Source organism: Ranitomeya imitator, chromosome 1 (assembly GCF_032444005.1).
Source record: "Ranitomeya imitator isolate aRanImi1 chromosome 1, aRanImi1.pri, whole genome shotgun sequence".
NCBI classification, from domain to species: Eukaryota; Metazoa; Chordata; class Amphibia; order Anura; family Dendrobatidae; genus Ranitomeya; species Ranitomeya imitator.
The window spans coordinates 330385127-330407960 of record NC_091282.1 but is presented as its reverse complement, the minus strand read 5'-3'; the positions used below and the strand labels follow the sequence as shown (position 1 = coordinate 330407960).

The 22834-nt window shown below is 42.9% G+C and overlaps 1 protein-coding gene across 2 annotated transcripts in view; it reads left to right on the top strand.

Annotated features, from left to right (window-relative positions):
* GRK3 (G protein-coupled receptor kinase 3) overlaps nt 1–22834 on the top strand; it is a 402808-nt gene that overhangs the window by 275020 nt on the left and 104954 nt on the right. The window lies entirely within an intron of this gene.

Below are 22834 nucleotides of genomic sequence, written 5' to 3'. Positions count from 1 at the left end.
TTCCCAGGGACGGGATAGTACGTCATATGCGATCGGCCGCGCTCACGGGGGGAGCGCGGCCGATCGCGGCCGGGTGTCAGCTGCCTATCGCAGCTGACATCCGGCACTATGTGCCAGGAGCGGTCACGGACCGCTCCCGGCACATTAACCCCCGGCACACCGCGATCAAAGATGATCGCGGTGTGCCGGCGGTGCAGGGAAGCATCGCGCAGGGAGGGGGCTCCCTGCGGGCTTCCCTGAGACGATCAGTACACGGTGATGTACTCACCGTGTACCGAGCGTCTTCTCCCTGCAGTCCCCGGATCCAAAATGGCCGCCGGGCTGCATCCGGGTCCTGCAGGGAGCACTTCCGGGTCAGGATCAGGCTGCAGCTGCAGCTCTAATCCTGCCCGGCTGTATGTCAGATCACCGATCTAACAGAGTGCTGTGCACACTGTCAGATCGGTGATCTGTATTGTCCACCCCTGGGACAAAGTGAAAAAGTAAAAAAAAAAATTTCCACACTTGTAAAAAAAAATAAAAAAAAAATTCCTAAATAAAGCAGAAAAAAAAAAAATATTATTCCCATAAATACATTTCTTTACATAAAAAAAACAAAAAAACAATAAAAGTACACATATTTAGTATCGCCGCGTCCGTAACGACCCGACCTATAAAACTGGCCCACTAGTTAACCCTTCAGTGAACACCGTAAGAAAAAAAAAAGAGCCAAAAAACAACGCTTTATTATCATAACGCTGAACAAAAAGTGGAATAACACGCGATCAAAAAGACGGATATAAATAACCATGGTACCTCTGAAAACGTCATCTTGTCCCGCAAAAAACGAGCCGCCATATAGCATCATAACCAAAAAAATAAAAAAGTTATAGTCCGCAGAATAAAGCGATGCCAAAATAATTATTTTTTCTATAAAATAGCTTTTATCGTATAAAAGCGCCAAAACATAAAAAAAATGATATAAATAAGGTATCGCTGTAATCGTACTGACCCGAAGAATAAAACTGCTTCATCAATTTTACCAAACGCGGAACGGTATAAACGCCTCCCCCAAAAGAAATTCATCAATAGCTGGTTTTTGGTCATTCTGCCTCACAAAAAATCGGAATAAAAAGCGATCAAAAACTGTCACATGTCCGAAAATGTAACCGATAAAAACGTCAACTCGTCCCGCAAAAAACAAGACCTCACATGACTCTGTGGACCAAAATATGGAAAAATTATAGGTCTCAAAATGTGGAGACGCAAAAACTTTTTTGCTATAAAAAGCGTCTTTTAGTGTGTGACGGCTGCCAATCATAAAAATCCGATATAAAAAACGCTATAAAAGTAAATCAAACCCCCCTTCATCACCCCCTTAGTTAGGCTAGGTTCACATTGCGTTAATGGGTTAACGCTAACGGACAGCGTTGCACGGCGAAAATGTCACAATTAACGCCGTGCAACGGGTCAGTTAGCACAACCATTGACAGCAATGTGATTTTCGGGTGAAGCGCATCGCTAGAGCGTGCCATTTTCGGCTCGCGCTAGCAAGGTGCCATTCTTTTGTGGCGCGCCTCAGACGCTGCTTGCAGCGTCCGCGGCGCGCCCGAGGTCCGATCCCCGATCTTCCAGACCGGGGACGTTAACGCGACCACTAAACACGACACCTAAAAAGACATTGCGTTAGCGCAATCCGCTAGTGCTAAACGGATTTCGCTAACGCAATGTGAACCTAGCCTTAGGGAAAAATAATAAAATAAAAAAAATGTATTTATTTCCCTTTTACCGTTAGGGCTAGGGTTAGGATTTGGATTACATTTACGGTTGGGATTAGGGTTGGGATTAGAATTAGGGGTGTGTCAGGGTTAGGTGTGTGGTTAGGGTTACAGTTGGGATTAGGGTTAGGGGTGCGTTTGGATTAGGGTTTCATTTATAATTGGGGGGTTTCCACTGTTTAGGCACATCAGGGGCTCTCCAAACGCGACATGGCGTCCGATCTCAATTCCAGCCAATTCTGCATTGAAAAAGTAAAACAGTGCTCCTTCACTTCCGAGCTCTCCCGTGCGCCCAAACAGGGGTTTACCCCAACATATGGGGTATCATCGTACTCGAGACAAATTGGACAACAACTTTTTGGGTCCAAGTTCTCTTGTTATCCTTGGGAAAATAAAAATTTGGGGGGCTAAAAATCATTTTTGTGAAAAAAAAAAAAGAATTTTTATTTTCACGGCTCTGCGTTATAAACTGTAGTGAAACACTTAGGGGTTCAAAGTTCTCACAACACATCTAGATAAGTTCCTTGGGGGGTCTAGTTTCTAATATGGGGTCACTTGTGGGGGGTTTGTACTGTTTGGGTACATCAGGGGCTCTGCAAATGCAACGTGACGCCTGCAGACCAATCCATCTAAGTCTGCATTCCAAATGGCGCTCCTTCCCTTCCGAGCTCTGCCAAGCGCCCAAACAGTGGTTCCCCCCCACATATGGGGTATCAGCGTACTCAGGACAAATTGGACAACAACTTTTGGGGTCCAATTTATTATGTTACCCTTGTGAAAATACAAAACTGGGGGCTAAAAAATAATTTTTGCGAAAAAAAAAAAAAAATTATTTTAACGGCTCTGCGTTATAAACTGTAGTGAAACACTTGGGGGTTCAAAGCTCTCAAAACACATCTAGATAAGTTCCTTAGGGGGTCTAGTTTCCAAAATGGTGTCACTTGTGGGGGGTTTTAATGTTTAGGCACATCAGGGGCTCTCCAAACCAACATGGCGTCCCATCTTAATTCCAGTCAATTTTGCATTGAAAAGTCAAATGGCGCTCCTTCCCTTCCGAGCTCTGCCATGCGCCCAAACAGTGGTTTACCCCCACATATGGGGTATCGTCGCACTCAGGACAAATTGCACAACAACTTTTGTGGTCTAATTTCTTCTCTTACCCTTGGGAAAATAAAAAATTGGTGGCGAAAAGATTATTTTTGTGAAAAAATATGATTTTTTTATTTTTACGGCTCTGCATTATAAACTTCTGTGAAGCACTTGTTGGGTCAAAGTGCTCACCACACCTCTAGATAAGTTCCTTAGGGGGTCTACTTTCCAAAATGGTGTCACTTGTGGGGATTTCAATGTTTAGGCACATCAGGGGCTCTCCAAACGCAACATGGCATCCCATCTCAATTCCAGTCAATTTTGCATTGAAAAGTAAAATGGCGCTCCTTCCCTTCCGAGCTCTGCCATACGCCCAAACAATGGTTTACACCCATATATGGGGTATCAGCGTACTCAGGACAAATTGGCCAACAATTTTTGAGGTCCAATTTCTTCTCTTACTCTTGGGAAAATAAAAAAATGGGGGCGAAAAGATCATTTTTGTGAAAAAATATGATTTTTTATTTTTACGGCTCTGCATTATAAACTTCTGTGAAGCAATTGGTGGGTCAAAGTGGTCACCACACATCTAGATAAGTTCCTTAGGGTGTCTACTTTCCAAAATGGTGTCACTTGTGGGGGGTTTCAATGTTTAGGCACATGAGGGGCTCTCCAAACGCAACATGGCGTCCCATCTCAATTCCTGTCAATTTTGCATTTAAAAGTCAAATGGCGCTCCTTTCCTTCCGAGCTCTGCCATGCGCCCAAACAGTGGTTTACCCCCACATATGGGGTATCAGCGTACTCAGTACAGATTGTACAACAATGTTTGGCATCCATTTTATCCTGTTACCCTTGGTAAAATAAAACAAATTGGAGCTGAAATAAATTTTGTGTGAAAAAAAGTTAAATATTCATTTTTATTTAAACATTCCAAAAATTCCTGTGAAACCCCTGAAGGGTTAATAAACTTCTTGAATGTGGTTTTGAGCACCTTGAGGGGTGCAGTTTTTAGAATGGTGTCACACTTGGGTATTTTCTATCATATAGACCACTCAAAATGACATCAAATGAGATGTGGTCCCTAAAAAAAAATGGTGTTGTAAAAATGAGAAATTGCTGGTCAACTTTTCACCCTTATAACTCCCTAACAAAAAAAAATTTTGGTTCCAAAATTGTGCTGATGTAAAGTAGACATGTGGAAATGTTACTTATTAAGTATTTTGTGTGACATATCTCTGTGATTTAATTGCATAAAAATTCAAAATTGGAAAATTGCGAAATTTTCATAATTTTCGCCAAATTTCCGTTTTTTTCACAAATAAACGCAGGTACTATCAAAGAATTTTTACCATTGTCATGAAGTACAATATGTCACGAGAAAACAATGTCAGATTCACTGGGATCCGTTGAAGCGTTCCAGAGTTATAACCTCATAAAGGGACAGTGGTCAGAATTGTGAAAATTGGCCCGGTCATTAACGTGCAAACCACCCTCGGGGCTTAAGGGGTTAAAATATATACAGTTAGGTCCATATATATTTGGACAGAGACAACATTTTTCTAATTTTGGTTATAGACATTACCACAATGAATTTTAAACAAAACAATTCAGATGCAGTTGAAGTTCAGACTTTCAGCTTTCATTTGAGAGTATCCACATTAAAATTGGATGAAGGGTTTAGGAATTTCAGCTCCTTAACATGTGCCACCCTGTTTTTAAAGGGACCAAAAGTAATTGGACAATTGACTCCAAGGGTATTTCATGTACAGGTGTGGGCAATCCCTTCGCTATGTCATTCTCAATTAAGCAGATAAAAGGCCTGGAGTTGATTTGAGGTGTGGTGCTTGCATTTGGAAGGTTTTGCTGTGAAGTAAACATGCGGTCAAAGGAGCTCTCCATGCAGGTGAAACAAGCCATCCTTACGCTGCGAAAACAGAAAAAACCCTTCCGAGAAATTGCTACACTATTAAAAGTGGCAAAATCTACAGTTTGGTACATCCTGAGAAAGAAAGAAAGCACTGGTGAATTCTTCAATGCAAAAAGACCTGGGCGCCCACGGAAGACAACAGTGGTGGATGATCGCAGAATAATCTCCATGGTGAAGAGAAACCCCTTCACAACAGCCAAGCAAGTGAACAACACTCTCCAGGAGGTCGGCGTATCAATATCAAAATCTACCATAATGAGAAGACTGCACGAAAGTAAATACAGAGGGTTCACTGCACGGTGCAAGCCACTCATAAGCATCACGAATAAAAAGGATAGACTGGACTTTGCTAAAAAACATCTAAAAAAGTCAGCACAGTTCTGGAAGAACATTCTTTGGACAGATGAAGCCAAGATCAACCTCTACCAGAATGATGGAAAGAGAAAAGTATGGCGAAGGCGTGGTACAGCTCATGATCCAAAGCATACCACATCATCTGTAAAACACGGCGGAGGCAGTGTGATGGCTTGGGCATGCATGGCTGCCAGTGGCACTGGGTCACTAGTGTTTATTGATGATGTGACACAGGACAGAAGCAGCCGAATGAATTCTGAGGTATTCAGAGACATACTGTGTGCTCAGATCCAGCCAAATGCAGCCAAACTGATTGGTCGTCGTGTCATACTACAGATGGACAATGACCCAAAACATAAAGCCAAAGCAACCCAGGAGTTTATTAATGCAAAGAAGTGGAATATTCTTGAATGGCCAAGTCAGTCACCTGATCTCAACCCAATTGAGCATGCATTTCACTTGTTAAAGACTAAACTTCAGACAGAAAGGCCCACAAACAAACAGCAACTGAAAACCACTGCAGTGAGGGCCTGGCAGAGCATCGCAAAAGGAGGAAACACAGCATCTGGTGATGTCCATGAGTTCAAGACTTCAGGCAGTCATTGCCAACAAAGGGTTTTCAACCAAGTACTAAAAATGAACATTTTTTAAAAAAATTATTGATTCTGTCCAATTACTTTTGGTCCTGTTAAAAACAGGGTGGCACATGTTAAGGAGCTGAAACTCCTAAACCGTTCATCCAATTTTAATGTGGATACCCTCAAATGAAAGCCGAAAGTCTGAACTTCAACTGCATCGGAATTGTTTTGTTTAAAATTCATTGTGGTAATGTCTATAACCAAAATTAGAAAAATGTTGTCTCTGTCCAAATATATATGGACCTAACTGTATATGTATTAGGAGAAATTAAACCACAATATTTGTTGTGCAATTTCTCCTGAGTACGTTGATACCCCATATGTGGAGGAAAACCACTCTTTAAACTCACGGCAGGGCTTGGAAGGGAAGTAGCACCATTTGAGGTTTTGAACGTAAAATTCGCTGGTATCGAGAGCAGACGCCAAGTTGCACTTGGAGAGCCCCTGATGTGCCTAAACAGTGGAAACCCCCCAAAAGTGAACTAATTTTGACAACTAGACCCCTCATGGGATTCATCTAGAAGTTTGGTGAGTGCCTTGTACCCCCAGATGCTTCTCATAAGTTCATAACATAGAGCCGTAAAATTAAATATCAAATTTTTTCCACAAAATTTTTTTACCACCAAATTTTTTATTTTCTCAAGAATAACAGGAGAATATGGACCCCAAAATTTGTCTTTGAATTTCTCATGAGTGTGCCAGTACCCCATCTGTGGGCGAAAACTACTTTTAAGGCACAGTGCAAAGCTCCAAAAGGGAAGGAGCACTAAAAATTTCTTAATAATTCTCTGATTTCATGATTCCTGTGATACTTTCAAGTCTTCCAGTACCAGATGCAGCAAATCACCCCACAGCATTATGTATCCTCCACCATGCTTAACAATTAGTATGGTGTTCTTTTCCTTTTTTAAGCTTCATTGTGCCGTCTGTAAACAAACTGTTGCTTTACATTGCCAAAAAGCTGTATTTTTGTTTCATCTGTCCACAGAACATTTTCTCAGAAGGATTGTGGTTTGTCAGGGTTCTCTTTGGCAAAGATCAGTTTGTCCTTTTTATGTCTTTTCTTCAGCTATGGTTTCTTCCTTGGCCTTCATCCATAAAGCTTTGCTTGGTTTAGTGTGCGGCTTATTGCACTTGTTGAAATCATGACCTCAGACTGTTCCAGGTTGGCTTTCAGGTCTTTGGATGTTTGACGTGGTGTTTTTTTCCACCATTCGCACCAACCTTTGAAGTTATCTCTTGTCAATTTTCCTCTTTCCCCCACATCCATGGAGGTTCTTGACAGTTTAATGCTTAGCAAAGTTCTTATTAACATTACGCACTGTTGAAACTGGGACACCAAGGTCTTTGGACATGGCCTTATACCCTTTGGAAGTCGTGTTTGCTAATAGCGGTTCTGATATCCTCAGACAGCTCCTTTGTCTTCACCATTGTGACAAAGGAACAGGGCCTACCATGTGACTTTTTAAAACACAGAATTCATCATTCATTGGCTAATTCATGTCACATGTGCACTTACAATCACAAATGATTCTCCTTTTGTGATTTACCACAGTCGAATCAAAATGTGTTTCCATACAAATTTAATGTAAAGGGTGCCAATACCTGTGTCAGAGCAAGCTTTAGGTTTTCTATTTTTCACGCCCATTGTTTTTTATTTTAATTTATTGTTTATCATTTTTTCTTTTGTATTTAATACAAGTGCTCTATACAAAAAAACTGTTTATCTTCATTTTTTTCAGATATTCCAAATTATGTACTTAAACTTCATGGGTGCCAACAACAATGAGCAGGACTGTATGTATGGTGATGTGCACACTGTTTGGGCACACAATAAGACTCAATAGGGAAGGAGCGCCACTTTGCTTTTGAAACGCACATTTTACTGTAAAAGTTTGCAGGAGATATGTCGCATTTGCAAAGCCACACAAGGTGCCGCAAAAAGTGACCACATTTTGGAAAACTGTACCCAACAGGTGATATGAGAAAAAGTACCCTGCAATTTACTACACAATTTCTCCAAAGTGTGTCTATGTCCTAAATGTGGTCGGGCTTGTCACACAGCAGGGATCAGAAGGGCTGGAGAACCATTTTTGTTTCTGGAGTTCAAATGTTGATGGATTGGTTTTCAAGCGACATATTGCATTTGTATAACCTCTTAGGTACCAGTGCTGTGCGAAGGCCCCTAAATTGCCCCCCTTTTGGAAGCTACAATCTCAAAAAATAAATCCAGGGATGAAGTGAAGATTTTTACTCTACATGTATCTAAATTCTAAAAGATCATTTTACCATTGTGCTGTGAAAATTAAAAATGACATATTTGCAAGTGTTAATAAGAAAAATGTGCTGTGCAATTTATTATGTAACTTTTCCTGAGCACGACAGTGCCCTATAGGTGGTCATATACTAATGTGTGACTCTATGATTAACACAATGCCAAACTTATTTTTCCTATGTTTTCACAGTAAAAATGCTTTGTAAAATTCAAATATTTAGAATTGAGAGTCCTCAGTGGTTGATACCTTTTAATGGCTAACTGAAAAGATGGTAACTAGAGTTGAGCGACCTTGACCTTTTTAGAGTCGAGCCGGGTTTTGCGAAACCCGACTATGTCCAAAGTCGGGTCGAGTGAAATCGGCCGATTATGACGTAAAGTCGGGATCGACCGAAACACGAAACCCAATGCAAGTCAATGGGGCAGCATAGTCGGCAGTGAGTGGGGGCCAGGAAAACACCTAGAGTGGCCATTTTAATGTCAAAACCATCCATTCTTCTTAATGAAGCTTGTCAAGCGTAATTTACCTTATAATAATTGGAAGGCATTTGAAATTGGGGGTCATTTGGCTAAAGTTGTGGGGGGTAGGGCTGGTTCAAGTAATTAGTGGGCCCAGGAAATCTGGACCACGTCACGGCAGTGGAGCAGGGAGAGGTAAGTATTTCAACTTTGCAAGTGCTGTGAACCTGAGCAAGCAGGGGGGGCCCACTCGTTGGCATTGGCACTGGCACAGGGCCCCTCAAAGTACAGCGGTGTGTTTGCACGGCGGGGGCGCCTCCCACCGGCAGCAACACTTTTGCGTACTATGAGAGGCCCTGTGCCAGTGACGTCGCCAACTAGTATTCCTCCCCCCACCTGATGAAGGAACCTGCACTTTCATCTGCACCTTCCTCTTTGTCCCCGTGTAAGGTGGTATGGTATGCGGGAAGAGCAACCTGACTTTCAGCAGGGTCACAATGTTGTTGTGTAGCGTGCACGGGGAATGTTGCGTTATGGGTCAATGTACCAGCAGACTCATCTATCACTGGCTGGGCAATGGGCACGATGAAGTGGAAACACAGATATAGGCCCAAAGAAGAAAGTGGGCTAAATGCAGTTCAAAATTGGTAACACAGGAATAACCAGGGGGCATTGCAGTGGAGGACAACTGGAATGAGAGGCTGACACAGAGAGTAGGGCCAAATCAGTAAGTAGTCGAAATGCAGTTCAAAATTGGCAACCGTAGTAAACAGGCGGCACAGCTTTGTTCAGTGGAGGAGAACAGCAAGGAGTGGCAGACACCGATAGTAGGCCCCAAACCAACTAGTACGCCAAATGCAGTTGTTCCATTTAACCACAATTTAATGAGAGCCTGAAGATAGAAGCTCAGGAAAGGCAACCTGGGGAACACCTTGGAGTGTAACACACCATCTCTCTCCACCCCATACCCATTTTGTATGGCCTAATGCAGTGTACTTTTCTACAACTACTAAACGAGAGTCGGAAGACCGAAGCAATGGCAAGGAAACCTGGGGAACACCTTAGAGTGTAACACACCCTCTCTCTACACCCCATACCCAATTTGAAGGCCTAATGCAGTGTAGTTTCCAAGAACTACTAAACGAGAGCCGGAAGATCGAAGCTCAGGAAAGGCAACCTGGGGAACACCTTGGAGTGTAACACACCCTCTCGCTACACCCCATACCCAATTTGAAGGCCTAATGCAGCGTAGTTTCCAACAACTACTAAACGAGAGCCGGAAGATCGAAGCTCAGGAAAGGCAACCTGGGGAACACCTTGGAGTGGAACACACCATCTCTCTACACCCCATACCCAATTTGAAGGCCTAATGCAGAGTAGTTTCCAAGAACTACTAAACGAGAGCCGGAAGATCGAAGCTCAGGAAAGGCAACCTGGGGAACACCTTGGAGTGTAACACAACGTCTCTCTACACGACGGAAGGGCTGATTCTTAGGAAGGAAGGCTGTTGGAAATAAGCATTGCGCGTCCGAGGGTGATTATATTCTTATTAGGTATATACTCACCCTCGGACGCGCCCTGCTTCTTTATTTGGAATGAATGTTTATTTGCAATGTGGTGTTGACTTTCTCTATTATTTTGGTAATTAATGATTTTATTATTTTCATTATTTTGCATCTTCTCGGCAATAATATAAAGAAGACGCGACAGGACAACACTCGGTGGATGCCATATGTGTGTTTTCAATTTAAAAAAACTTTCAGTTAACTACTTGCAGGAGAAAGTAATTGTAGCTGGTGGCCATTTTTAGTACTGTACCAGATTAGAGTTGTGTGTTTGTTTTTAATGTTAAAATGTCTGCATTTGATATCTCACCAGTATTTTCTTTTTTATAAGCAAAATACTTATTTTTATATTTTCTGATGTTGGTTCCAGGGGTACACGGCCAGCAGTGCCCTGGTCAGTGTAGTAGTAGTTGAAAGAATGGACCGCAGACAGGCATCGAAGGCCTAAAATAATAACACATGGCTGTAGGCAATTTTAAATTGGTTCCAGGGGTACACGGACAGCAGTGGTGTGGTCAGTGGAGGCCTAGTGGAAGGAGTGACCGCAGACAGGCATCGAAGGCCTAAAATAATAACACATGGCTGTAGGCAATTTTAAATTGGTTCCAGGGGTACACGGACAGCAGTGGTGTGGTCAGTGGAGGCCTAGTGGAAGGAGTGACCGCAGACAGGCATCGAAGGCCTAAAATAATAACACATGGCTGTAGGCAATTTTAAATTGGTTCCAGGGGTACACGGGCAGCAGTGACCTGGTCAGTGTAGTAGTAGTTGAAAGAATGGACCGCAGACAGGCATCGAAGGCCTAAAATAAAAAAATTGGGCTGGCTGTAGGCAATTTTAAATTGGTTCCAGGGGTACACGGGCAGCAGTGACCTGGTCAGTGTAGTAGTAGTTGAAAGAATGGACCGCAGACAGGCATCGAAGGCCTAAAATAAAAAAATTGGGCTGGCTGTAGGCAATTTTAAATTGGTTCCAGGGGTACACGGGCAGCAGTGACCTGGTCAGTGTAGTAGTAGTTGAAAGAATGGACCGCAGACAGGCATCGAAGGCCTAAAATAAAAAAATTGGGCTGGCTGTAGGCAATTTTAAATTGGTTCCAGGGGTACACGGGCAGCAGTGACCTGGTCAGTGTAGTAGTAGTTGAAAGAATGGACCGCAGACAGGCATCGAAGGCCTAAAATAAAAAAATTGGGCTGGCTGTAGGCAATTTTAAATTGGTTCCAGGGGTACACGGGCAGCAGTGACCTGGTCAGTGTAGTAGTAGTTGAAAGAATGGACCGCAGACAGGCATCGAAGGCCTAAAATAAAAAAATTGGGCTGGCTGTAGGCAATTTTAAATTGGTTCCAGGGGTACACGGGCAGCAGTGGTGTGGTCAGTGGAGGCCTAGTGGAAGGAGTGACCGCAGACAGGCATCGAAGGCCTAAAATAATAACACATGGCTGTAGGCACTTTTAAATTGGTTCCAGGGGTACACGGGCAGCAGTGGTCTGGTCAGTGGAAGTCTAGTGGAAGGAGTGACCGCAGACAGGCTTCGAAGGCCTAACATAACAAAATTGGGCTGGCTGTAGGCACTTTAAATTGGTTCCAGGGGTACATGGGCAGCAGTGTATGGTCAGTGGAAGTCTAGTGGAAGGAGTGACGGCAGACAGTCTTCGAAGGCCTAACATAACAAAATTGGGCTGACTGTAGGCACTTTTAAATTGGTTCCAGGGTAACACGGCCAGCAGTGGCCTGGTCAGTGTAGTAGTTGTAGAAAGAAGGGACCGCAGACAGGCTTCGAAGGCCTAACATAACAAAAATGTCAAAACAATGGTATTGTCAGTGCCAGGCATTGAAGGATGTCAGCGGCTAGACTACACATTGGTGAAGCTGTGAGAGATAATTTTGCTAGTGGTAGAGCACTGTTTGAGCTGGGGGGGGGAACTGTCTTGTGGCCGGCGGTACAGGCACAGGGCCCCTCATATTACAACGGTGTGTCTGACGTTGGGTGCGCACCACCACCGCCAGAGACACTTTATTGTACTATGAGGGACCCAGTGGCAGTGCCGTCGACCAAAAGCGGCCACACCCACCTCTTCAGACAAACAGCACTCTCAAGGGTCCAAGCGCAAAGTGGCGATAGCACGGCCCCGTGTGGGGAGTTTGGCCATTTCGTGAGGTGGAAACATGTCGTATGCTGGACAATCAGGTGAAGAAAATTACGAGATTGGAAAAGTCATTCAGAATAGTCCACAGGCAAGACCTTTTCATAGGAAAGCTAGGTGTCAGCCGGGCAGGGTGGGGCAAAAGATTTTGAAATCCAGTTGTGGTTCATTTTAATGAAGGTTAGATCATCTACATTTTGGGTAGCCAGACGAGTCCTTTTTTCTGTTAGTATTGAACCTGCAGCACTGAATACTCTTTCTGATAGGACACTAGCTGCCGGGCAAGCAAGCTCCTGCAATGCATATTCTGCCAATTCTGGCCAGGTGTCTAATTTGGATGCCCAGTAATCAAATGGGAATGACGGTTGAGGGAGAACGTCGATAAGGGATGAAAAATAGTTTGTAACCATACTGGACAAATGTTGTCTCCTGTCACTTTGAATTGATGCTGCAGTACCTGTCCTGTCTGCGGTCATAGAAAAATCACTCCACAACCTGGTCAGAAAACCCCTCTGTCCAACGCCACTTCTGATTTCTGCCCCTCTAACACCTCTGGTCTGCTGGCCCCTGGAGCTCGTGTGAGAACGATCACGGGCGCTGTGTGCAGGGAATGCCAGAAGCAAACGGTCAACAAGAGTTGATTGTTTTGTTGCTAATATTAGTTCCAAGTTCTCATGTGGCATAATATTTTGCAATTTGCCTTTATAGCGAGGATCAAGGAGGCAGGCCAACCAGTAATCGTCATCGTTCATCATTTTTGTAATGCGTGTGTCCCTTTTGAGGATACGCAAGGCATAATCCGCCATGTGGGCCAAAGTTCCCGTTGTCAAATCTGCGGTTGTGCTTGGTTGAGGGGCAGTTGCAGGCAAATCTACGTCACTTGTGTCCCTCAAAAAACCAGAACCCGGCCTTGCCACGCCACCAATTTCCCGTGCCCCCGGGAAAGCTTCCTCATTAAAAATATACTCATCCCCATCATCCTCCTCATCCTCCACCTCCTCTTCGCCCGGTACCTCGTCATGTACACTGCCCTGACCAGACAATCGCTGACTGTCATCAAGGCTTTCCTCTTCCTCTGGTGCAGACGCCTGATCCTTTATGTGCGTCAAACTTTGCATCAGCAGACGCATTAGGGGGATGCTCATGCTTATTATGGCGTTGTCTGCACTAACCAGCCGTGTGCATTCCTCAAAACACTGAAGGACTTGACACATGTCTTGAATCTTCGACCACTGCACACCTGACAACTCCATGTCTGCCATCCTACTGCCTGCCCGTGTATGTGTATCCTCCCACAAAAACATAACAGCCCGCCTCTGTTCGCACAGTCTCTGAAGCATGTGCAGTGTTGAGTTCCACCTTGTTGCAACGTCTATGATTAGGCGATGCTGGGGAAGGTTCAAAGAACGCTGATAGGTCTGCATACGGCTGGAGTGTACAGGCGAACGGCGGATATGTGCGCAAAGTCCACGCACTTTGAGGAGCAGGTCGGATAACCCCGGATAACTTTTCAGGAAGCACTGCACCACCAGGTTTAAGGTGTGAGCCAGGCAAGGAATGTGTTTCAGTTGGGAAAGGGAGATGGCAGCCATGAAATTCCTTCCGTTATCACTCACTACCTTGCCTGCCTCAAGATCTACAGTGCCCAGCCACGACTGCGTTTCTTGCTGCAAGAACTCGGACAGAACTTCCGCGGTGTGTCTATTGTCGCCCAAACACTTCATAGCCAATACAGCCTGCTGACGTATGCCAGTAGCTGCCCCATAATGGGAGACCTGGTGTGCAACAGTGGCAGGTGCGGATGGAGTGTTTGTGCGACTGCGGTCTGTGGACGAGCTCTTGCTTCTGCAGGAGGACGAGGAGGAGGAGGAGGAGGGGGTGCGAACGGCTACAGACAACTGTTTACTAGACCGTGGGCTAGGCAGAACTGTCCCAAACTTGCTGTCCCCTGTGGACCCTGAATCCACCACATTTACCCAGTGTGCCGTGATGGACACGTAACGTCCCTGGCCATGCCTACTGGTCCATGCATCTGTTGTCAGGTGCACCTTTGTGCTCACAGATTGCCTGAGTGCATGGACGATGCGCTCTTTAACATGCTGGTGGAGGGCTGGGATGGCTTTTCTGGAAAAAAAGTGTCGACTGGGTAGCTCGTAGCGTGGTACAGCGTAGTCCATCAGGTCTTTGAAAGCTTCGCTTTCAACTAACCGGTAGGGCATCATCTCTAACGAGATTAGTCTAGCTATGTGGGCGTTCAAACCCTGTGTACGCGGATGCGAGGCTAAGTATTTCCTTTTTCTAACCATAGTCTCATGTAGGGTGAGCTGGACTGGAGAGCTGGAGATCGTGGAACTAGCGGGGGTGCCGGTGGACATGGCAGACTGAGAGACGGTGGGAGATGGTATTGTTGCCGCCGGTGCCCTAGATGCAGTGTTTCCTACTACGAAACTGGTGATTCCCTGACCCTGACTGCTTTGGCCTGGCAAAGATACCTGCACAGATACAGCAGGTGGTGCGCTAAATGGTGGTCCTACACTGCCGGAAGGGATGTTGCGTTGATGACTAGCTTCATTGGCCGAGGGTGCAACAACCTTAAGGGACGTTTGGTAGTTAGTCCAAGCTTTCAAATGCATGGTGGTTAAATGTCTATGCATGCAACTAGTATTGAGACTTTTCAGATTCTGACCTCTGCTTAAGGAAGTAGAACATTTTTGACAGATGACTTTGCGCTGATCAATTGGATGTTGTTTAAAAAAATGCCAGACTGCACTCTTTCTAGCATCGGATACCTTTTCAGGCATTGCAGACTGAGCTTTAACCGGATGGCCACGCTGTCCTCCACCAGGTTTTGGCTTTGCCACGCGTTTTGGGCAAGATACGGGCCCGGCAGATGGAACCTGTGGCGATGTTGATGCCTGCTGCGGCCCCTCCTCCTCCTCTGCTTCAGAACTGCTGCCGCCTGCACCCTGTTCCCCCAATGGCTGCCAATCGGGGTCAAGAACTGGGTCATCTAATAACTCTTCTTGTACCTCCTGCGCAACTTCGTCTGTGTCACCGTGTCGTTCGGTGGTATAGCGTTCGTGATGGGGCAACATAGTCTCATCAGGGTCTGATTCTTGATCAGCACCCTGCGAGGGCAATGTTGTGGTCTGAGTCAAAGGACCAGCATAGTAGTCTGGCTGTGGCTGTGCGTCAGTGCACTCCATGTCAGATTCAATTTGTAATGGGCATGGACTGTTAACTGCTTCACTTTCTAAGCCAGGGACGGTATGTGTAAAGAGCTCCATGGAGTAACCCGTTGTGTCGCCTGCTGCATTCTTCTCTGTTGTTGTTTTTGCTGAAGAGGACAAGGAAGTGACTTGTCCCTGACCGTGAACATCCACTAACGACGCGCTGCTTTTACTTTTACCAGTTTCACGAGATGAGGCAAAAGAGCTAGAGGCTGAGTCAGCAAGATAAGCCAAAACTTGCTCTTGCTGCTCCGGCTTTAAAAGCGGTTTTCCTAATCCCAGAAAAGGGAGCGTTCGAGGCCTTGTGTAGCCGGACGACGAACCTGGCTCCACAGCTCCAGACTTAGGTGCAATATTTTTTCCCCCACGACCACCTGATGCTCCACCACTACCACTACCCTCATTACCAGCTGACAATGAACGCCCCCGGCCACGACCTCTTCCACTAGACTTCCTCATTGTTTTAAAAACGTAACCAAACTAACGTTATTTGTTGCAGTCACACAACTTACACGGTGAGCTATAACTTCTGTATGATTTAGCTACCCCTTTACAGGTTGGTGAGACCACAGCGAAAATCAGGCCCAATGTTACACACTCTTTTTTTGGTGGCTGCAAATTAGAGAGATGCCCCACACGCAGGACTGTCACTGAAGCACAAATGTTAATATTAATGTCACACTATTATTTTTTTTTTATTTTTATTTTTTTCAGGAACACTTTAGAAACCCCCCAAAAAAAAAAAAATAGATTTTTGCAGGGAGAATTTAGAAAACAAATGTAACAAACTATATGCTTTCTATGGGCCACTGAGTGAGAGATGACGCACACAGGAATCAGGAGTGGCACACAAGCCCAGAGGCCAATATTTTTCTACCAATGATTGATGGAGTTATTTTCTCTGGTAGATTTTGGAACCCAAATCAAGGAAAAAAAATGTAGGCTTTCTATGGACCACAATTGGAGAGAGAGAGAGAGAGAGATGGCACACCCAGGAGTCAAGACTGGCACACAAGCAGAAAGGCCAATATTAATCTCCCACTGTTTTTTTTGGTTGTTTTTTTTTTTTTTTTTTTCAGGGAGACTTTAGAAAAAAAAATAATAAAAAAAATATGATTTTATCAGGAAGAATTTAGAAACCAAATAAAATAAAATGATTTTTTCAGGGAGAATTTAGAAAACAAATAAAACCAAAAATAGGCGTTCTATGGCCCACTGACTGAGAGATGACGCACCCAGGAGTCAAGACTGGCACACAAGCAGAAAGGCCAATATTAATCTCCCACTGTTTTTTTTGGTTGTTTTTTTTTTTTTTTTTTTCAGGGAGACTTTAGAAAAAAAAATAATAAAAAAAATATGATTTTATCAGGAAGAATTTAGAAACCAAATAAAATAAAATGATTTTTTCAGGGAGAATTTAGAAAACAAATAAAACCAAAAATAGGCGTTCTATGGCCCACTGACTGAGAGATGACGCACCCAGGAGTCAAGACTGGCACACAAGCAGAAAGGCCAATATTAATCTCCCACTGTTTTTTTTGGTTGTTTTTTTTTTTTTTTTTTCAGGGAGACTTTAGAAAAAAAAATAATAAAAAAAATATGATTTTATCAGGAAGAATTTAGAAACCAAATAAAATAAAATGATTTTTTCAGGGAGAATTTATAAAACAAATAAAACCAAAAATAGGCGTTCTATGGCCCACTGACTGAGAGATGACGCACCCAGGAGTCAAGACTGGCACACAAGCAGAAAGGCCAATATTAATCTCCCACTGTTTTTTTTTTTTTTTTTCAGGGAGACTTTAGAAAAAAAAATAATAAAAAAAATATGATTTTATCAGGAAGAATTTAGAAACCAAATAAAATAAAATAATTTTTTCAGGGAGAATTTAGAAAACAAATAAAACCAAAAATAGGCGTTCTATGGCCCACTGACTGAGAGATGACGCACACAGGAGTCAGGAGTGGCACACAAACCCAGAGGCCAATATTTTTCTACCAATGATTGATGTAGTTATTTTCTCTGGTAGATTTTAGAACCCAAATCAAGGAAAAAAAATATAGGCTTTCTATGGACCACAATTGGAGAGAGAGAGAGAGAGAGAGAGAGAGAGAGAGAGAGAGAGATGGCACACCCAGGAGTCAAGACTGGCACACAAGCAGAAAGGCCAATATTAATCTCCCACTGTTTTTTTGGTTGTTTTTTTTTTTTTTTTTTTTCAGGGAGACTTTAGAAATAAAAATAATAAAAAAAATATGATTTTATCAGGAAGAATTTAGAAACCAAATAAAATAAAATGATTTTTTCAGGGAGAATTTAGAAAACAAATAAAACCAAAAATATGCGTTCTATGGCCCACTGACTGAGAGAGAGAGAGAGATGGAACGCTTAGTACTGGCACACAAGCCCAAAGGGCAATATTAATCTCCCTTTTTTTTTCCAGGGAGAATTTCTGAAACCCAAAAAAAAAATAAAATAGGCTTTCTATGGCCCACTATTTGTGAGAGAGATGGGACGCTCAGGACTGGCACAGATGGCACGCTCAGGACTGGCACAGAAGCCCAGAGGCCAATATTAATCTCCCTTTTTTTCTGGGAGAATTTATAAAACCAAAAAAATATTTAAATAGGCTTTCTATGGCCCACTATTTGTGAGAGAGATGGCACGCTCAGGACTGGCACAGATGGCACGCTCACAACTGGCACAGAAGCCCAGAGGCCAATATTAATCTCCCTTTTTTTCTGGGAGAATTTATAAAACCAAAAAAATATTTAAATAGGCTTTCTATGGCCCACTATTTGTGAGAGAGATGGCACGCTCAGGACTGGCACAGATGGCACGCTCACAACTGGCACACAAGCCCAGAGGCCAATATTAATCTCCCTTTTTTCAGGGAAAATTTATAAAACCAAAAAAAAAATTAAATAGGCTTTCTATGGCCCACTATTTGTGAGAGAGATGGCACGCTCAGGACTGGCACAGATGGCACGCTCACAACTGGCACACAAGCCCAGAGGCCAATATTAATCTCCCTTTTTTCAGGGAAAATTTATAAAACCAAAAAAAAAATTAAATAGGCTTTCTATGGCCCACTATTTGTGAGAGAGATGGGACGCTCAGGACTGGCACAGATGGCACGCTCAGGACTGGCACAGAAGCCCAGAGGCCAATATTAATCTCCCTTTTTTTCAGGGAGAATTTATAAAACCCAAAAAAAAATAAAATAGGCTTTCTATGGCCCACTATTTGTGAGAGAGATGGCACACTCAGGACTGGCACACAAGCCCAAAGGCCAATATTAATCTCCCACTGTATTTTTATCAGGGAGAATTTATACACCCCACAAAAAAAAATACAGAAAAATGAAAAGGCTTTCTATGGCCCACTATGTGAGAGAGATGGCACACACAGGGATGGCACTCTAGCAGAAATGCCAAATTGCCAATCTTAATCTCCCACCAAAAAAAAAAAAAAAAAAAAAACAGGGAATGTCCTACAATTACTATCTCCCTGCCTGCAGTAATCTCAGCCAGGTATGGCAGGCAGCTACTATCTCCCTGCCTGCAGTAATCTCAGCCAGGTATGGCAGGCAGCAATAAGGAGTGGACTGATGCACAAATGAAATAAAAAGTGTGGACAAACAAAAAAGATAGCTGTGCAGAAAGGAAGGAACAAGAGGATTTGTGCTTTGAAAAAAGCAGTTGGTTTGCACAGCGGCGTACACACAGCAATGCAGCTATCAGGGAGCCTTCTAGGGCAGCCCAATGAGCTACAGCGCTGAGGGGAAAAAAAAAAAAAAAAAAAATTCCACTGTCCCTGCACACCGAGGGTGGTGTTGGACAGTGCAAATCGCTGCAGCACAAGCGGTTTTGTGGTTAATGGACCCTGCCTAACGCTATCCCTGCTTCTGACAAAGCGGCAGCAACCTCTCCCTAAGCTCAGATCAGCAGCAGTAAGATGGCGGTCGGCGGGAACGCCTCTTTATAGCCCCTGTGACGTCGCAGACAGCAAGCCAATCACTGCAATGCCCTTCTCTAAGATGGTGGGGACCAGGACCTATGTCATCACGCTGCCCACACTCTGCGTTTACCTTCATTGGCTGAGAAATGGCGCTTTTCGCGTCATTGAAACGCGACTTTGGCGCGAAAGTCGCGTACCGCATGGCCGACCCCGCACAGGGGTCGGATCGGGTTTCATGAAACCCCGACTTAGCCAAAAGTCGGCGACTTTTGAAAATGTTCGACCCGTTTCGCTCAACCCTAATGGTAACAATTTGCAAGCTTTCGAGACTACACAGGTCTCTTTATCAGGCAAAGACTAAAATACATTCTGAAAAATCACATATTTATGCACAACATAGCACAGAAAAAAAAAAAGAAAAACCAATGGATAAGACAGGTGACATGAAGCAGAATGAGTGATAAACAGTTATGTCCATAAATATTGGGCCAGTTCTTGGATAAGGATTGTTTTATTGTCCCAACTGACCTATTGAATAAACTATCAGCAATAGGTCCTCTACAAGAAGGAACCATCCTGGCCACCATGGATGTGGAATCTTTGTACTCCAATATCCCACACCAGGATGGATTAAATGCCTGCAAATTCTTCCTGGAAAACACAGGGACTGATGCATATTCTGTGGGGACTTATAAAATTCATCCTCACCCACAATTACTTTGAATTTGACAAGAAGATCTATCTACAGGAGACTGGAACAGCAATGGGAAGTAAAATGGCCCCACAATATTCAAATTTTTTCATGGCCAAGCTTGAAAGCGACTTTTTGTCCTCATGTCCCATCAGGCCTCTGGCGTACCACCGCTACATTGATGACATTTTAATCATCTGGACAGAGTCTGAGCCACAGCTAAAGACGTTCCATGAACAGTTTAATCAATTTCATCCTACCATCAACTTGACACTCAGCTACTCCTGCACTGAAATTAACTTTTTGGACACCATCATTAAGCTGCAGAACAATAAAATAGAGACATACCTGTATCAGAAGCCAATCGACCGTCCAACATACCTTAAATGGGACAGTTTCCATCCAAAACACATAAAAAACTCTATTGTCTACAGCCAAGCCATTAGATCAGGGCTACCATCCAAGAACTATTGAAAACCAGATTACAAGAGCCACCACAATATCAAGGAATCACCTGCTGCATTACAAAGCTAAAGAAGTAAATACCAGGTACCTCTAGTAGTTACCTACAATCCAAATCTGGAGGTGCTAAGGAGAGCTGCACGGAAATTACAACCTTTACTACAAAAATATGCCCGCTTACAATCCATTTTTCCAGACCACCCACTACTGTGTTTTAGGCAGCCCCCAAATCTAAGAAGCATCATTGTCAAGAGCTCCCTGTCCTCTCCAACAGCTGCAGGTACCTTTCCTTGCAATAAGAAGAAATGTAAAACCTGTCCATTTATAATGACCACAGACAAGATAAAGATCCCCAATTCATATCAGGACTACAAGATACCAGGTACTTTCAGCTGCGTCACTTCTAATGTGGTGTACCTAATTATTTGTACTAAATGTCCAACTGGGGGTCTGTATGTGGGGGAGACAGGGCAGAAACTGAGAACAAGGATGAACTCTCATCGCTATACAATAATAGAAAAAAGAATGGATCTACCTGTGGCAATACATTTTTGTCTCCCAAATCATAACATTATGGACATGAAATTACTTGTGTTAAAAGGTAGCTTCAAATCCCAGAGAGACAGAAGAGTCTGGGAATATAAACTGATGACGACCTTTGACACTCACTGCAGGAATGAATGTGTCGCATGGATTTATGTCTTTTTACATCAACTAAGGAACTTCCCCCTCAGACTATGAGGGGTCATCACAACAGAGACCCTAATCAGAGGACAATAAAACATTTCTTATCTAAGAGCTGGCCCAATATTTATGGACATAACTGTTTATCACTCAAGGTAATTCTGCTTCATGTCACCTGTCTTATCCATGTTTTTCCCCCTTTTTTTTTCTTCTCTGTGCTGTGTTGTGCATAAATATGTGATTCTTCAGAATTTGTTTTAGTCTCTGCCTGATGAAGACACCTGTGTAGTCTTGAAAGCTTGCAATTTACCATCTTTTCAGTTAGCCATTAAAAGATATCAACCACTGAGGACTCTCAATTCTAAATATTTTTCTATCTACTGGCTAACACAGTATATCTTTCCTGTTGTAAAAAAGTCAAGCATTTTTGTGTCCTCTATCTTGGGAGACATACTTATTTATTCTTCTGCTAGCATGATGGTTAATTTTTTGCAGGACGACTTGTAATTTTCATTGGAACAATTTTGGAGTACATTTTATTAGTGGCATCATTTTGAAGTATTTTTAGTTTTGTTTTGTTCCCCATTTTTTGTGAGACAAGATGTAAAAAAAAAAAGCCATCAACACTTTGTGTGGGTGATACCAAATGCGTATTCTTTATTTATATTTTATCTACAATAAAATCCAGCTTTAAAAAAAAGTGTTTATATCTTATAAGCTGTAAATTTTTATTTATTCATTGACGAAGCTGTGTGAGGGTTTATTTTTTGTACAACAAATATTAGGTTTCATTCTTATGTTTTGGGGATTTACGTGACTTTTTTTTTCTTTTTCACCTTGCCTCGAAAAACTAAACAGCCATTTGTACATTTTATGTTTTATTACTGTTGCACAATATAAACCCTTATTTTCAGGGCTTGTTCTATGCAGGATAAGATATAGTTTTGATTGGTACCATTTTGAGATACATGTGACTTTTTTGATTTCCTCCCAAGAAATGGAATAAAAATCAGTGTGACTTAAAACAGCAATTTTTATTTCTATTTTCTGGTTACCTCTGGATGGTATAAAATGCTAATTTTATAGTTTGGATAATTATGGACATGATAATACCAAATGTAAAGATAGTTTATTTATATTTTATTTTGATTTTACAAAAATATTTAGAAGAGTCGCTGTAACTTTTTCATTGTCCGGTGCTTTGTGAGGGCTTGATATTTGTGGGAAAAATTGTCGTGTTCATGTAACCTCTTACACCCTCTCCTTCAAATACATGCTCCTTTCCTGAGCCCGCACAATGTGTGATTGTATGGCATTTTGCTTTAAATCCCTCCGGCAAAAGATAATATTATAATTGAGCAGTTTTTTAAGTCTGATCCAGCAAACTATAAGAAAATGCTGCACATGGTTAAAAGGAAGTCATGAATTACACGTAGGATCAGACTACTAATGAGATGAGTTAGTAGTCGATGAGGACAATATCATGTTGGGCTGCTCTGTGGTAAATAAGAAGCCTTTTGTTTCAAAATGATTCTTTATTGTTTCAACACATTTCGGAAATGGATGCTTTTCTCAAGGAAAAAATGTACAAATA